General features: G+C 39.3%; 1 protein-coding gene across 4 annotated transcripts in view; it reads left to right on the forward strand.

Moving 5' to 3' along the window:
• Positions 1–17,834, forward strand: part of LOC140486218 (limbic system-associated membrane protein-like) — an 884,602-nt gene that overhangs the window by 143,004 nt on the left and 723,764 nt on the right. The gene's annotated exons all lie outside the window — the stretch shown is intronic.

Consider the following 17,834-nt stretch of genomic DNA (forward strand, 5'->3'; position numbering starts at 1 on the left):
ACTGCCATGTTGTCACGGGGAAAAAGCACAACCTAAGGTCTTTCTGCCAAAGCACAATGAGGCGTCTGTTCAATTAACAGGTGCCTCAAAAAATGTAAATAATACATTGCATAAATAAGAAATGCTTTAAGATGTTGAAACTGTCAGTGGAGTCCAACTCCAATGTTTGTTTGTTCTCAACATATTTAAACTGTGCAAAATCGAACTGCTTTTGTGACTATGTATATAAAGATTTTTGTGAATAAAGTATATATTTAAAATAAAAAAATAGATTCCAGTCTTGGTTATCTATTTGTATGGAGTTTACATGTTCTCCCTGTGTCTGCATGGGATTCTGCCTGGTGCTGTGGTTTCCTGCCACAGTCGAAAGATTTGACTGTTAGGCAGATTGGCCATGCTAAATTGTGCTGACGTCTCCAGAGATGTACAGGCTAGGTTGATTACCTATGTTAATTGTGGGGTTACAGGGATTTCTATGGAAGGTCAGTGCACTGTGAGGATACTGTTACTCGATTCTATACTACTTGTTTGTGCAGACTTCAAAAGTAGATAGCTATGAATAAAGTATATTTTTGAAAAATAAATATACATGCAAAGTACTCAGAATTGCCTTTAATCTCTTCAAGCGTGTAGTCCCCAGATGCCTCATGCTCCTGGCAATTGGCTTAATGGAATGTGTTTTGTTGACCCTTCACTTCCTTTTTCTAAGAATGTCCACTGATTCAGACCTAACCATGAACATTGGGAATTTTTTTTAAACTTCACAGAGTTTTCCCTTTATCTTAAAGTCCCTAGTTTATATTTAAAAAGGCACTATTGCTGTGGTTACTTCATGATTCACTTTGTCTTCAAGTCAACTGCTTTCAGCCTTGCAGATGTCCAGTACAATCAATTTCACCCTTCCGGCAGTGTTCCAAGAATTCTTTCTCAATTAAAGTTCCTGGGGCAGTGTCCAAGTGAAAGTCTTGAGATCATGCCACAACTGTGAAGGAACCAAGAGATTCCTATTTTGAAACCTTTTTTTTTTCATTCTATTTGGATGTTATGTATGGATGAGATATGAAAATCAAACATGCATTAATACTAAGCTCTCAAAAGTATTAGAATAGCTATAACGTTCAAAGTAAACGTGAAACTTTTCAAAGCTAATTTTACGTTTCCGACCTTTAATGTTAGAATGATGCAAATGTATCCAAATATGAAATTACCAAACCTGGATATAGTTCTGCATGATTGCATATGCAGCATTTGACTTTTAAGCATAGAATGAACCCATATTTCATATTTTCAATTTCAGTCACATGTCTTTTTTCTTTGATGTCCTGACAGTTGAGCACCAAGAGAGAAAATATGAATTGACTGTTAATAATAAGGAGCAGCAGAATGGATTAAACAGAGGAAGTAGCTGGGGAGTAAAGGAGAGTACCTAAGAAATGTAAAAATAAATTAAGATGTTTTGGAATGGAAATGTCAGTATTGGAATAAGGCAGGTACTGCACTCACATTTGCTTTCAAATTCTTACCCAGGGTGCTGGGATAAAAAAGGGCAAATGCTTTATGAAATAAGAAGGAATCTGGCTCAGAACTGGGTTGAAAAGCTAATGGAAAGATGAATATAGCAACAGAAAGATAGCTTCAAATATGGGATTGATAGACAAAGTTAATGAGTTCCGATCAGGCAAAAAAAAACATGCATTTAAAAATTGATTTCCTTGGAATAAGTGAATTCGTATTCAGCTAAAATTTAAAACAGAGATATATGATAAACATAGAGCTAATTAGAAGGAAATTATCGGGAATGTGGAAGTTAATTTAATGAGGGGAGGCAAAAAGTAAAATTAATAGGCTTAAAAGGGTATATGAAAGAATGTTAACATAATTAAAGTAATACGTGTTCTGTGTTAACCAGACAACAGTGACTCATAAGAGCCTGTAAAATCGTTAATTTCAATGTGTGCACCTCATGGTGAGGATTATGACTGGGATGGATATTTGTAACATCCTGGCAACATCCTTGTAAATCTTTTTTGAACCCTTTCAAATTTCACAGCATCCTTTCTGCAGTATCTTAGATCAGAAGACGTACAATCCAAATGGGTGAAGGTGAGAAAACACTGGTAAGAGTATGTATACATTCCTGAACAGTAGCTGTATGGTAAGACAGAGAATAAATCATGAGATAATGAAGGCATATAAAAAAGGTAGTTCATTAATCATGGATGATTTGGTCTTCATGTCAATTGGGAAAGTACAATTAACAGAGCTAGCCACAAGGAAGAATTCACTGAGTGCTTTCAGTATAGTTGTTCAGAACAATATGTTGTGGATCCAATGAGGAATCATACTATATTGGATCTGATTATGTATAATGAGACATGTTTGATAAATGATCCCAGAAGATAATATCCCTGAGAACACAGCGATTTGACCATGGTAGAATTTAGAAATCAGTCTGAAATAGAAAATCATGAATCAGAATTAAATGTGCTTAACTTAAATAATTGCAAATCAACAATGGAAAGGTTAGCTGGAATAGACTGGGAAAGGAGTTTAGCAGCAAAGGCAATGAGGAATAATAGCAGGTGTTTAAGAAAATAGTTCTTACAGTTCACAATAAAGATATAGCTCAGTGAGAAACATTGATTCTAGTAAGGAGATATGCCAGTCACACTTCATCAGGAAAGTTAAGGATGTCATCAAATTGAAACACAAAAACATACTGTGGCAATGATTAGTGTTGAACCAGAGGATTGGGGAATTTGTAAAAATTAATAAAGCATGAGCAAAAAAATGGGAGAAACCAGAGGGTAAACTTACAAATGATATGAAGAGGTACAGCAAGAGATTCTTTCAATACAGGAAAAAGGGGAGGGGAATTTTAATTTTCCAAACATTGACTGGGACTACCATAGTGTTAAAAGTTTGGATGATGAAGAATATGTCAAATGTGTTCAAGAAAACTTTCTTTATTAATGTGTGGATGCTCCTCCGAGAGAAGGAGCAAAACTAGACCTTCTTTTGGCCAATAAAGCAGGGCAGGTGAAGTCAAAGTGGGAAAGCACTTTGGGTCTAATGGTCATAATTCTACTAGTTTCAAAGTACTTACGGAAAAGGATAACCCTTCCATAAAAGTTAGTTTTAATTGGAGTAAGGCAAATTTTAATGGTATGAGACAAGAACTTTCAAGAGTTAGTTGGAGTAGACTGTTCACAGGTAAAAGGACATCTGACATGTGGGAGAGTTCAGAGCTGTTATGTACCACTAGAATGAAGGACAAGTGGTAAGATTAAAGAACAATGGTTGAATAAAGATATTGAGATTCTAGTCAAGAATAAAACAGAACCTTATTTTAGATATAGACAACTTGAATTGAATGTCTTAATCAACATAGGGAGCGTAGGGGCATTCTTAAGAAAGAAATTAGAAAGGCAAAGAGGGGTTATGAGATAGCATTGACAAATAAGGTTAAAAATTATCAAAGAAGACTCTACACATACGTTAAGAGCAATAGGGTAACAAGCGAGAGAGGGGTGGGCCTCTGAAGGATCAAGGAGGTCGTATTGCGTTGAAGCCCAGCAAATGTGGGATATACTGACTGAATATTTCATGTCAGTTTTTACTGTGGAGAAAGGAATGGAGTCTAGAGAATGCAGAGAAATAAACTCTGATGTTTTTAAAACAGTTCACATTACAGAAGAGGAGGTTTGGGAGGTCTTAGTGAATATCAAACAAGATAAAACTCTGGGACCTGATCTAATATATCCCAAAACATTGTGGGAAGTAAGGAAGGAAATTGTGAAACCCATTGCAGAAATATTTGCATCATCTATAATTATGGATGAGGTGCCTGATGACTGGAGGATGGCTAATGCTGTATCTTTGTTTAAGAAAGGTTGTAAGGAGAAACTGGGGAACTGTAGACATGTGAATCTGACTTCAGTTATGGGTAATTTGTTGCAGGCAATTATAAAAGATAGGATTTATGGATATTTAGAGAGGCAAAAATTGGTTAGAGATAGTCAGCATGGTTTTGTGCAAAGAAAATTATGTCTCACAAACTTGAATGAGCTTTTTTAGGAAGATCCTGAAAAGATTGACGATGGCAGAGCAGTGGACATTGTTTATTTAGACTTTAGTAAAGCCTTCAACAAGTCTCTGCATGGTAGCCTAATTAGTAAAGTTAGGTCACATGGGGTGAGCTTGCCAATTGGACACATAATTGGCTTAATAACAGGACACATGGAGTGGTGGTGGAGGGTTGCTTTTTGGACTGGAGGCCTGTTACTAGCGGTGCTCCACAGGGATCGGTTAGGGTCCTTTTTTTGTTTGTCATTTCTATAAATTATTTGAATAAGAATATGGAAGGTATGGTTCGTAAGTTTGCACACAACACCAAAATTGTGGCATGTTAGAGAGTGAAGGTTTTCTAAAATTACAAAGGGATCTTGATCAGATGGATCAATGGGCTGAAAAATGCCAGAAGGACTTCAATCTGAATCAATACAAGTATTGCATTTTGGTGCAACAAACAAGTTAGGGCTTATGCAATTAATGGTAGGGCCTTGAGTGGTGTGGTAAAGCAGAGGAACCTAGGGCGCAATTAATATAATTCTTTGAAGGTTGCATCACATATAGACAGGGTGATTAAAAAGGCAATTGACATGCTTGCCTTCATTGCTCATCCTTTGAGTGTAGGAATTGAAAAATCATGTTGAGGTTGTACAGAACATTGGAGAGACTTCTTTTGCAACACTGTATCCAGTTCTGGTCACCCAGTTATAGGAAAGACACTTTTAAGCTGGGGAGGTTCAGAAGAGATTTACCAGGATGTTGCCGGGTACGGAAGCTTTGAGTTAAAAGAAATGGCTGGGACGTTTTTCATTGGAGCGCAAGACATTTGTCACCTGATGTAGGTGCAGTGCTCTGAAAGCTTGTGATTTCAAATAAACGTGTTGGACTATAACCTGGCATTGTGTGACTTCTGATTTTGTCCATCCCAGTCCAACACTGTCACCTCCACATCATAAATACCTTGTAACAGTCTGTCTGGTCAAAAACACAAAAAGCAGTCCAAAATCATGAGGTGATCAAGTGAAAGTGGGGAAAAGAATTAAATACAGTAACTACCATGAGAGAAAAAGCTCTAGGGAAACTAATGAAGATAAAGACCTATAAAACACCTGCAGCTAATAGGATGCATCCCAGGATCTTAAAGGAAGTAGCTGCAGAGATTATGTTTGCACTCATGGTATCCTTACACTCTGGAAAAGCACCAGACAATTGAAAACTGCTGTCTGGTCAGTTGAACACCTGTTGTTGGGAAAATGTTGGAAGCTAACAGCAGAGCAATTTTTAAAAATACATAAAATAATCATGCAAAGTCAGCATTTAAAAACAATTTTCAGGCATACAACTTCATTGGTAATTGTTCTGGAAGGTACAGGGACTTGTAACAATTTTTAAGGTAGTTTATTGTAGGACAGCACTGAAGGGAAAGAAAGTCACCCGACCAGCTCCAAAATTGCCTGGACCAGTTCTTGATGATAATTGGGTGCTGAATCTGTCGTTTTAAGAACAATATTGATTTTTACTCTATCTGCCAGTGTATAAATGGCAAGTACAATATTCAAAATGGTTCTTGATTTGTCAAGTGAATTTTTATCTCCTGAATTCATGTTAAATTCTACAATTATCCTGTCTTTTCATTTTCAGTCCTTTTGCGAGGCTCCCACTCAATTGTTTGCCTCTCCCATGTCTTTGTGGTCCAAATAATTCAGTTGGATTGTACATTCTCTCATTTAGAACATAGAACAGTATAGTACAGGAAAAGGCCTTTCGGACCATGATGTTGACACCAAATTAAACTAATCCCTTCTGCCTGTTCTTGGTCCATATCCTTCCATTCCATGTGCTCATGTCTCTTAAACGTTTTTATCATATCTGCCATCACTAACCCGGCACTGTGTTCCAGACTCCCACCACCGTCTGTGTAAAAACACTTGACGCTCACATCTCCTTTGAACTTTCATCCTCTCATCTAAAATACATGCCCCCTAGTTTTAAGTTACAAATCACACAACACCAGGTTATAGTCCAACAGGTTTATTTGGAAACACTAGCTTTCAGAGCGCTGCTCCTTCATCAAGTGGTTGTGATGTTTTAAACATTTCAACTCTGGGAAAAACAATTCTGACCATCACCCCTATCTATGCATCTCATCATTTTATAAACTTCTCTCAAGTCTCTCCAATATTTGATATCACTGCCCTATTAAGATGATGAATTTGAAAGTAAACAAGAAGAAAAGACATGGTCCCAATTAGTGAACCAAGCTGTGATAGATATTGCTTTTTCAGTAGCATACTTTAAGAGAATATTAATGTAATCTGATTAGAGAAAATGAGATACAGAATAAGAAATAAAACCAATCAAAATAGAAAAAGAAAATGCCAGTTGGTTTCGATCAAACATGCATACTATTAGTCAGATTATAACATGATGCCAGGTCAGCTATCTCACAGAGTTAGCAATTGAGTCCGCCAGACAGCAGAAAATTTGGTGAAGCAGGCAAGATATTTTGCATGTGCTCACTTGTTTATTATCTCACTTGTCTGATTAAAATAACAAGTCAAAATTTGCCTTTGCTTCAATATGTGACTGCTACCTAATCAGTTCCTGAATGGTCGAGGGGAGATATTGCAGTAGCCGTTGACTTGAGTCTAAGAGAAAGATAACAGAAATATAGATCATGCCAGCCCATTCATCATGCATCTCCTGGTGGTTTGTCAACAGCAATGTTGATGAAAGCCAGGGAATGTGGCGCCTATCCATTTATCTGAGAAATGAATGCAGCATGGAAATAGTGCAGGTTTTGAGAGATGTGGGAGAGTATGTGTGTGACAGAAGGGTGGAAGGAATGGTGGTGGTGGCTGGAGGGACAGAAAAATAAACTCTCTTTTAAAATCCTACACCAAGATTCTTGTTGATAAATTTATTACTAACCTTTGGCCACAGTTGACCACACCACCCTCTTCCAATGCCTCTCCAATGTTGTCCAGCTACTGGAATTACAGTCACCTCATTACACTTTGACGTACTCAATTAACTTGAGCATCAGCTACAAGAGCTTCTTTTCCACCTCCCTTACAATTACTCTGATGTCATCCAATGATCTGTCCTTGCCACCTTTCTGGTTATCATCTGTATGCTGCCAGTCAATGACATGAACTGAAATAATGCCAATTTCCAATGGCTGAACTGAGTTTCCAAAAGCATATCACTACCATCCTGAAAACTACATGCTACCACCTTTGTGATGTTGCTAACTTGACGCCTGTCTCAGCTCAACTGCTACTGAAATCTGGCTTCTGTTATCTCTCGATTTGACAACTCCAGAGCACTTCCACCTGACCTCCCATATTCTAACCAGTTCTGAGTCCTTAAACATTGTCAATATTAATTGCAATGCATTTAATTGTCAAGGTTTCAAACTCAAAAAAGAAATGTTTGCATTTCTACAGTGCCTTTCAAGACCACGACACATCCCCAATCATATAACCAATGAAGTATTTTGCAAGTATTGCAGCTGATTAGATTAGATTACTTACAGTGTGGAAACAGGCCCTTCGGCCCAACAAGTCCACACCGCCCCACCGAAGCGCAACCCACCCATACATGTACCCCTTACCTAACACTACGGGCAATTTAGCATGGCCAGTTCACCTGACCTGCACATCTTTTTGATTGTGGGAGGAAACCAGAGCACCCGGAGGAAACCCACGCAGACACGGGGAGAATGTGCAGACTCCACACAGTCAGTCACCTGAGGCGGGAATTGAACCCAGGTCTCTGGCGCTGTGAGGCAGCAGTGCTAACCACCGTGCCACCGTGCCGCCCAGATGTCATGTGGGAAACACTGCAGTCAAGTTGCACACTGTAGAATCAATATCCTCAGAATCTAGATGTTTGTGTTATTTTGGACAAATTGTGGGATCACAGCAAGACTCAAAGTCCACCATCATAAAATCAAAATCTTAGATGTCATGCAGTGCCACGTAAATCATCCAAGATCTTGGACCCAAACTCACCAGCTGCACTTGCGGACACACTGGAAATCTTGCACAAAGACTGGATGAGGAGCATGATTGAAAATAAAACCATAGATTGTTTACCTCTCATATTTAATTAATTCATGATAAAAATCAGTGTAGAAGCCCAACAGAACAGAAAACATTATCTTATTTTGTTGTGGACTGCATATAAGCCAGAAGCCAAGACATTCAGTAATAGAAAAGAAATCAAATTCTCTGTCCAAAGTCAAAGAAATATTTGCCACTGAGTAGGTGGCACTAAGCAGAAGAGTTAAATAAATGGCCTTTCAATAACACAACCAGGAAAAGGCAATAAAAACAAGCCATTTATGTCAAAACAAATGTTCTAATAAATGCCACTCAGTTGGAGGATGATCAATTTATTTCTGTGCATTGCTAGTGCCATTTCTTATCTTTTTTGAACTCCACACACAAAAACATAGATACTCAACCACATCTCCATGGAGAGTATTCTTATGGTATGTAGCCTTAAAATTACATCAGAGTATAACATTTTGAAAACAATTTTTATTTACCTCATTTCTGAGCAGTATGATTATTAATTTAGACTGCTTTTGGTGTTGGGTAGTGAGGTAATATTATGCAAAATTGATACATTTTTAAAAAAAGACTGCAAAGGTGTTAATTTCAGAAAATAAAACATGATCTGAATCTTAGGCACATTTTTTCCGAAATATTAAGAAATTGATCGAACTGAGCTTTTTAAGATAATTATATGATTTGATATGGTAGACGTTGAGAAATGATTTCTTTTTCTTGGGGACTGCTGAATGAGAGGTAAACTCAAAAGTGAGAGCTGGGACGTTCAGTGGCAATATCAGAAAGCAACCTATTGGATCTGAAACACTCACTTCCAAAAGGTTGTTGCAAACTGACTAAAAATTTTAAAACAGGTTAACAGGGCTTGGTTTGGCAATGGTACTAATGATTATTGAACCAAGCAGAGTGAATGGAGGTAGGATACAGATCAGCTGTGACCTACTGAGTGGCAGAACAGGCTAAATGGGGCAAATAGTTTACTTGTGTTCCGACATCCTCTTGAGTTTCATTATAAATGAGAGTCATCATAATGTGGGAAATGAAAATAAAAGTGTAACTACATTTTGAGTTGAATTTTCAAGAGTCTTAGGACATTATACACCACTGTGACCCATTTCACCCTTATTGAAAATATAAGTTATAGAGTAAAAATGGACAAGATTGCCAGCAAACAATGACTAAAGGTTTGAACATTGACAGAAAAGCGCTGAACCTCCCGAAGTGAAATTGTATTACAATCAAATAAAGGCAAGCACTTCAGTAAAGTAAATGTATACCTCAGATATAAATATGGTCAATTTATGCTTCAAACTTTGGTTAATTGTTACGTTCATCAAATAGAAAGACTTAATAAATAATCCAGGTCTTTTTCAATATATAATTTCAGTTGCGTCACACTGTAAATGTTTGCTATAAATTTTGTGTCTTATGATCTTATACTCCACAACCACCTGATGGAGGAGCAGTGCTCTGAAAGCTAGTGCTTCCAAATAAACCTGTTGGACTATAACCTGGTGCTATGCGATTTGTAACTTTGTACACCCCAGTCCAACACCTGCACCTCCAAATCATAACGAGATGAACCACACCTCAGGTGAGGGGAGAGGTTGAAAAGGACTGTCCTTCATTATAAGCTCAGCTGTTGTGTGAATTGAATGTATGCTGTTGGCATTACTTTGCATCGCAGACCAACTGTCCACGGCACAGTGGCACAGTGGTTAGCACTGGTGCCTCACAGTGCCAGAGACCTGGGTTCAATTCCCGTCTCAGGCAACTCTCTGTGTGGAGTTTGCACATTCTCCCCATGTCTTCATGGGTTTCCTCTGGGTTTCCTCCCACAATCCAAAAATGTGCAGGTTAGGTGAATTGGCCATGCTAAATTGCCTGTAGTGTTAGGTGAAGGGGTAAATGTAGGGGAGTGGGTCTGGGTGGGTTGTACTTCGGCGGATCAGTGTGGACTTGTTGGGCCGAAGGGCCTGTTTCCACACTGTAAGTAATCTAATCTAATAACTGAGCTAACATGCCTGGTGGTAATGGTGCATTGTAGGATATGCCACAACCGAAGTTACAGATTGTGGTTGAACAGAATTCTGCTGCTGATGATAACACAGAGCTCATTATGAATGACCAATTTTGAATTACTCGATCTGTTTGAACAACGTAACACTGTGGCAGTGCCACACAACATACATCTTCAATATGAAGATCAAACTTAATCTCCACATGATTTTATGCTGTGGTCACACCAAACAATAGATTCGAGGTCACACATATCTGGTGATGATGATGAGATCAACTAGAATTTTCTTTTTTACTGGTTTCCCCACCACCAGCTGTATATCCAGACCAGCAGCTATGTGTTTTTGGACTCAACCAGTCTATTCAGTAGTAGCACTACAAAACCACTCACAGTGATGGACACTGATGTTCTCTCCAGTAGACTGCTTTCTCTGCTCTTTCCACACTCTCAGAGGATCCTCCAAGTGGTGTACCACATTTCACTATTTGCAGTGGTGGGATTCAAGGAGAAAGTGAGGACTGCAGATGCTGGAGATCAGAGCTGAAGATGTGTTGCTGGAAAAGCGCAGCAGGTCAGGCAGCATCCAAGGAGCAGGAGAATCGACATTTCGGGCTTGAGCCCTTCTTCAGGAATGAGGAAAGTGTGTCCAGCAGGCTAAGATAAAAGGTAGGGAGGAGGGACTTGCGGGAGGGGCGTTGGAAATGCGATAGATGGAAGGAGGTCAAGGTGAGGGTGATAGGCCGGAGTGGGGGTGGGGTGGAGAGGTCAGGAAGAAGATTGCAGGTTAGGAAGGTGGTGCTGAATTCAAGGGATTTGACTGAGACAAGGTGGGGGGAGGGGAAATGAAGAAACTGGAGAAATCTGAGTTCATCCCTTGTGGTTGGAGGGTTCCTAGGCGGAAGATGATGCGTTCTTCCTCCAACCGTCATGTTGCTATGGTCTGGTGATTGAGGAGTCCAAGGACCTGCATGTCCTTGGTGGAATGGGAGGGGGAGTTGAAGTGTTGAGCCACGGGGTGGTTGGGTTGGTTGATCCGGGTGTCCCAGAGGTGTTCTCTGAAACGTTCCGCAAGTAGGCGGCCTGTCTCCCCAATATAAAGGAGGCCACATCGGGTGCAGCGGATGCAATAAATGAGGTGCAGGTGAATTTGTGGTGGATTTAGAAGGATCCCTTGGGGCCTTGGAGGGAAGTAAGGGGGGACGTGTGGGCGCAAGTTTTGCATTTCTTGCGGTTGCAGGGGAAGGTGCCGGGAGTGGAGGTTGGGTTGGTGGTGGGTGTGGACCTGACGAGGGAGTCACGGAGGGAGTGGTCTTTTCGGAATGCTGATAGCGGAGGGGAGGGAAATATATCCCTGGTGGTGGGATCCGTTTGGAGGTAGTGGAAATGATGGCGGATGATATGCTGTATATGGAGATTGGTGGGGTGGTAGGTGAGGAGTTCTGTCCTGGTGGCGGTTGGAGGGGTGGGGCTCAAGGGCGGAGGAGCGGAAGTGGAGGAGATGCAGTGGAGGGCATCATCGATCACGTCTGGGGGGAAATTACGGTCTTTGAAGATGGAGGCCATCTGGGTTGTATGGTATTGGAACTGGTCCTCCTGGGAGCAGATGCGGCAGAGATGAAGAAATTGGGAATATGGGATGGCGTTTTTATAGGGATTCAAACCTATTTCCTCAGAACGTTAGTCTTTTTCTCAGGATTACTCATTTAGTTACATTATTACTTTGCCACTACCTCAGTCGGTAGTTAATAGTCAACCACACTCCTGAGCATCTGGAGTCATAAGTAGACCAGACCAGATGTTTTTGCCACATTTACTTCTCGAAAAGACCTCACTGAATCAGAAGGGCTTTTACAACAACTGATAATTGTTTAACTGTCATCATCACTGATACTATTGTTACACTCAATTTAATGGGGCAATGGTGGGACTCAAACTCAAGACCCCAGAGCATTAGTCTGGATCACTGCATTTGTCGTCCTGTGACAATGTCACCTGATCAACCCTTTCCCATCAAATCCTTGAACACAGAGCTTCTGACTTCGAAACAGGAACATTCAACCATGCCAAAAGATCTCCATCCCCTGTCTCTTTTCAAAGCTATTCTATCCACACCTCATCTGCATTTCTCACTTCCACAATATCAAGATCAGTCATTATATGTCCAGGCCATCAAAGAACATTTTGTCTTCAGTCATGACAGCAACACACTCTTTCTATTGAACACTGTATCATTTGTGGACGAACTTCTCATTCTAACTCATATACAGAAGAAGTGCCTCCTCTTCAACTGGAGTTAACCATCCCATTTGCTCTGCATGGCTAGCATGGGGAGATATGAGCAGAAGAGGATATTTAAAACAGAGATAAATAAGTTAGTGACTCCCAAGGGAATCAAAGGTTACGGGGAGAAAGCTGGTAGATGCTGTTGAGAAACCTATTAGCCATGACTGAATGGCGGAGCAGACTAGATGGACCGATTGGCCTAATCTCTGCTCCTATGTTTTATGGTCTTAAGAACCAAGAGCAGGAGCAGACAACTTAGCTCCTCAAACCTGTTCCACCATTTAACACAATCATGGCCAATCTCACCTTGGCCTTAACTCTACTTTCTTGCCTCCCCGTAACCTTTCACACATTACTAATTAAAGAGCATAGTCAGATATGGACTGAAGATTCCATGATTTTCTGCCAGAGAAAAAAAAGAGTCACAGTTTGAACAGTTCTCCTTAGTACGCAAAGCACAGTGTTGGAGGGTTTGAGCTATCGGCAGAGGCTGAATAGGCTGGGGCTGTTTTCCCTGGAGTGTCAGAGGCTGAAGGTAACCTTTTAGAAATTTATAAAATCATGAGGGACATGGATAGGATAAATTGACAAAGTGTTTTCCCTGGGGTAGGGGAGTCCAGAACTAGAGGGCATAGGTTTAAGGTGAGAGGGAAAAGATTTCAAAGGAATCTAAGGGGCAACCTTTTCACGCAAATGGTAATGTGTGTATGGAATGAGCTGCCAGAGAAAGTGGTGGAGGCTGGTATAATTACAACATTTAAAAGACTTCTGGATGGGTGTATGAATAAGAAGGGTTCAGATGGATAGGGGCCAAGTGCTGGCAAATGAGATGAGATTAACTCAGGACATCCAGTTGGCATGTATAAGTTGGACTGAAGGGTCTGTTTCCTTGCTGTACATCTCTATGACTCTATAATTTCTTTGCTTTGAACTTATTCCATCCCATATTAACAAAGCTGTTCCATCACACTTCCTTTTCTGTCTGTCCTTTTGAAATGTCACATGCCCTTTAATATTTAATTACCAGCTTTGATTTCCTTTAACTTTTACAACTTCCCAATCCTCTGGTTCAACACTAATCATTGCCACAGTATGTTTTGTCTGTCAATTTGATGACATCCTTAACTTTCCTGATGAAGTGTGACTGGCATATCTCCTTACTAGAATCAATGTTTCTCACTGGGCTATATCTTTATTGTGAACTGTGAGAACTATTTTCTTAAACACCTGCTATTATTCCTCATTGTCTTTGCTGCTAAACTCCTTTCCCAGTCTATTCCAGCTAACCTTTCCATTGTTGATTTGCTGAAATGGCTTAAGGGTGTATCTATTAACCTCTATTTATACCATTAATTCATTTTTTTCTCATTCTGAATGCCACACACATTCAAATGAAGAGCCATGTATTTTTCAAACCTCACACTTACAGCTTAAGCCTGATCATTTTATTTACTCATTTGAAGAGGTGGGTATGTAAGAAACATCAGATCATGACACTTGAAACAGGCCTTATTCACTCTAAATAAGTTTTCATACTTATTCCAATTATTTGTGCACCTCGCACTGCTGTTGGAGCAATTTGATTTATTTGAACTCAGTACTAACTAATGGCCCTGCTGAATTCAGGTTTCTCTTCTATGTAAATCATGCCCTGCCTCTTCCTTCTATTGGTATAATATTGGATTGCTCAAAATGGCGGGGGGTTTTCCACATCTGTGTTCTGCCTTCCATTTTGTGATGCCAATATCCATCCAGTAACTTTCCAAAAATACTGCCAGATCCGCTGAATATTTCCATGTTTTTCTGTTTTCATGTCTTAACCACATGAACAAACCAGGCTTCTACCTGGATCACATATAAGCAGTGAAGTAGGCATTGCTTCAGCGGTGATTCTGCCTTGTTGACTGTTTTGAACTTGTAAGAAGCATGTGGATGTCCTTTGCAAAAAAAATTGGTAACTCTCGTAGTCTTTTATTTCCTTGTCTCTGCCTATGTTTGAGGAGTCCTTACAGTGACATAGCAGAATTCTGCTAAAATTTACAAGAAGACGTGAGGCCTCATTCTTTGTTTAATCTTTAGATCTGATTTCCATTATTAACACCAGAATAAACCACTGTCATGGGTCATTTTTATAGATGCTTTTCTAATGATATGCAAGTCTAATGTACTGAAGCTTTTGTCAGATGTCAATTTAGTTCATGAATATATTGCTATTTAAAATCATGCTCCTTTTTAATATTGTGCTGCATGTTATTTTAATTAATAAACATTAAGAATTTTGTTCCAATTAACTGACCTGTTTTTAATGCATTTTATGAGCTTGTCATATGTAGAGTTTTAGATTAGATTACCTCCAGTAATCTAATCAGTCCACAGTGATCCTCCGGTGAGTAACCCACCCAGACCTGTTCCCCTACCCTATATTTACCCCTGACTAATGCTCCTAATACTATGGCCAATTTAGCATGGCCAATTCACCTGACCTGCACATCTTTTGTGATTGTGGGAGGAACCCCACGCGGACATGGGGTGAATGTGCAAACACTCCACAGACATAAATAATTCGGATAATTAGCATAATCGCTATACAATCCTAGTAAATAGTCGAATAGTGTGGCACTGGAAAAGCACAGCAGGCCAGGCACCTTCTGAGGAGCAGGAGAATTGACGTTTAAGGCATAAGCCCTTCATCTCTCCTGCTCCTCAGATGCTACCTGACCTGCTGTGCTTTTCCAGCACCACACTTTTCGACTCTGACTCTCCAGCATCTGAAGTCCTCACTTTCTCAGATTCCTGGTAAATAGGCCACGGGAAGTCAGATCCTAGCATCAATCAATTTCTCAGATTGATTACATTTATTAGGACAGCAGAACAACAGAAAAACAGCTGGAGGGTAAAATGTTTCAAAATTTACCATGAACAAATCCATAATGACTCTTCTTACTTAACCCACACATTTCCAAGTGCTTGCTAATGTCATCTGCAACTATGCATTCTAATAGGCAGGATTTTCCAACACAACAAGGCCAGGAATACATCAGACAATTCCCCAAAATACTGACATAAGGTAATAAGTTGGTGTCCTGACTCTACTCCTGACATTAGGCATTTTGGCCAAGGCAGAAATGGTCCCACTAGGAGTCTGGCAGCAAGTTATCCTCATTAAGAGAATTGTCAGCGTTCACTGACATGATAGAGGTGAGAACTCATTGGCAGGCTGTGACACCAGTGCTCTAAGGACACCGACCTTCTTGCTGGCTTAGGAGCAGGTGCAGCCCAAAATCACCCATAGGCCGTCCTTCTGCCAACTAATAGTGGCCTGGCTGCTTTTTTTCTTGTTTTTATTCTCAACTAAGAGAGGGCACCTTCTCAGGTATTTGCCATTCATTGCAGTCACCTGCCTCATTAAAAAAAAGAAATGTGTGCAATAGCCCTTCCAGCTTTTGTTTGGGGGGTGGGGGAGGGGGGTTGGGGGGCTGGGGGTATTTGAGTACCATTGGCTTCTTGGTCAAAATTCGAAACAGTGGTAGCTTCTGCCCCAAAGTGGACATTTTGAAAGTTATTAGAGAATTTGATAAGTTAATGTTAACTTATCAAATTGTTTGTAGTGCTGTCTTTCCTCATAAATCAAATTTGCACAAAATTAAACTCATGATGGAACGAAAGACAAACAATGGCTATTCAGAGTTTAGGTAGCATGCTGTTACAATAAATCAGGTTTCCAAAACTAAATTAATCTAATCATTTTAAATATTGTTTAAAACCTATTTTTGTATTCTTTATACTTAGTGTGAGAGATCAATAGTTTAACATATGCTGAAAAGAACATTAATTAGGAGACACCAGAATAAACTTCTATCTAATTTCTCAGTGAACATTATTTAATTGCTTATTGCCTGTCTCCAGGGATTATTACATAACTAACCTTCAACTTGCAAAACAGTCTGAGATTCGTCAGTTCAAATTGCATTGACAATCGCACAAATCAGTCTTGAATTGATGAATTGGTTTATTTCTGATCGATTAATAAAGTTGAAGTAAGATAAATAATGTGTTATTTTAGGAATAAAACTCAGATAACATGATCTTAATGCTGTTTATTAAACATAATGGAAAATATCTACAGATGTCACTAATTGGCAGAATTAGTAATTTCATTGTTTGTTGGAAATTTATTTGGTTCTGTGAAGCCTTTTACCAAATTTAGCAAATTTATGGTTAATCCTATTTTTGTGTCTTGATGTTCCGTATTTAAACATTTATCAGGCATTTTTCTAAGCTGCTCTCCATTGAAAAAGTCTTAAATTGAGGTTCTCAGCCATGTTATTTGATATTGATATCTGAACAAAATCTATATTCTCTCACTCTTCTCCTAAATCTGACTTTTTTGATCATATTTGATGTCTGCTCAAGTCTCTCATCACTTTGCAGCTTATGTTTGTGGTGGCAGGTTAGGGGTGGTGAGCCGTTAAATTCTTAAATTATTTCAAATATTAAATGGTAATGGTCCGTGGGCAAAGTGGTCATGCCAATATTTGGTTTAGGTATGGAATATGCTATATACTTGCTGCTACATCCTGGAAGATCATGCATCATATTTCTTGTTGTCAATTACAATGGCACTCATACTCCCTGTTGATGCTAATCCTTTTACCAGAAGAAATATGGGGCTCTGTTACTCCAGTATATGTTATATGACTGTAGAATATAGCATTGTGGTAACAGTTTTTGAGTTATGGTAATTGTATTACATAAAGTGATGGATGTTAGTGTTTCGGATAGAGAATCAGATCTTCTCTCCTTCATTGGATTACTGCTTCTGTTCATTATCCCAAACATGATTTTTAATTTTTCTTTAATTACAACAATAATTTTAATTGCTGCTGAAGCATGACATTTTATGTGGTGGCTTTCCTTCTGTACATTGAATCATCCTGGAGTGAAAATGTGCTGAAATGTACAAGAGCAACAGCCCTGCAAAGCCAGCAGCAGATCGAAGGTCACTCCCAGCAGGGTTAAACCCATGCTGTCCCTTTTAATTTTCGATGGTTACTGGTTTGAGATGTAATGTCCTCATCACCTCATTGCTAGAGTGAATTAAAAATGTAACTATGTCAGCTGCTATGTTCTTTGATCAGTAGAAGTCTTGGCGTGGAGAAAACACAGAACTAATTTTTAATTCCCTATTTAATTTCACTGCAAATGTCTTGCATTTTTTTCTTGTCCTTTATCACTGCTGATGAAGCTGATCTGGAAGAAGTTTTGAAATGATTTGAGTCTGTTATCAAATGTACAATTAAACCACTGCGCATTTCCTTGGCAGAATTGTTCTTCTTCTCTTCATGTGCTTTTTGTCCTTTTGAAATAACTCCATTCTCTGA

Source organism: Chiloscyllium punctatum, chromosome 15, assembly GCF_047496795.1.
Source record: "Chiloscyllium punctatum isolate Juve2018m chromosome 15, sChiPun1.3, whole genome shotgun sequence".
NCBI classification, from domain to species: domain Eukaryota; kingdom Metazoa; phylum Chordata; class Chondrichthyes; order Orectolobiformes; family Hemiscylliidae; genus Chiloscyllium; species Chiloscyllium punctatum.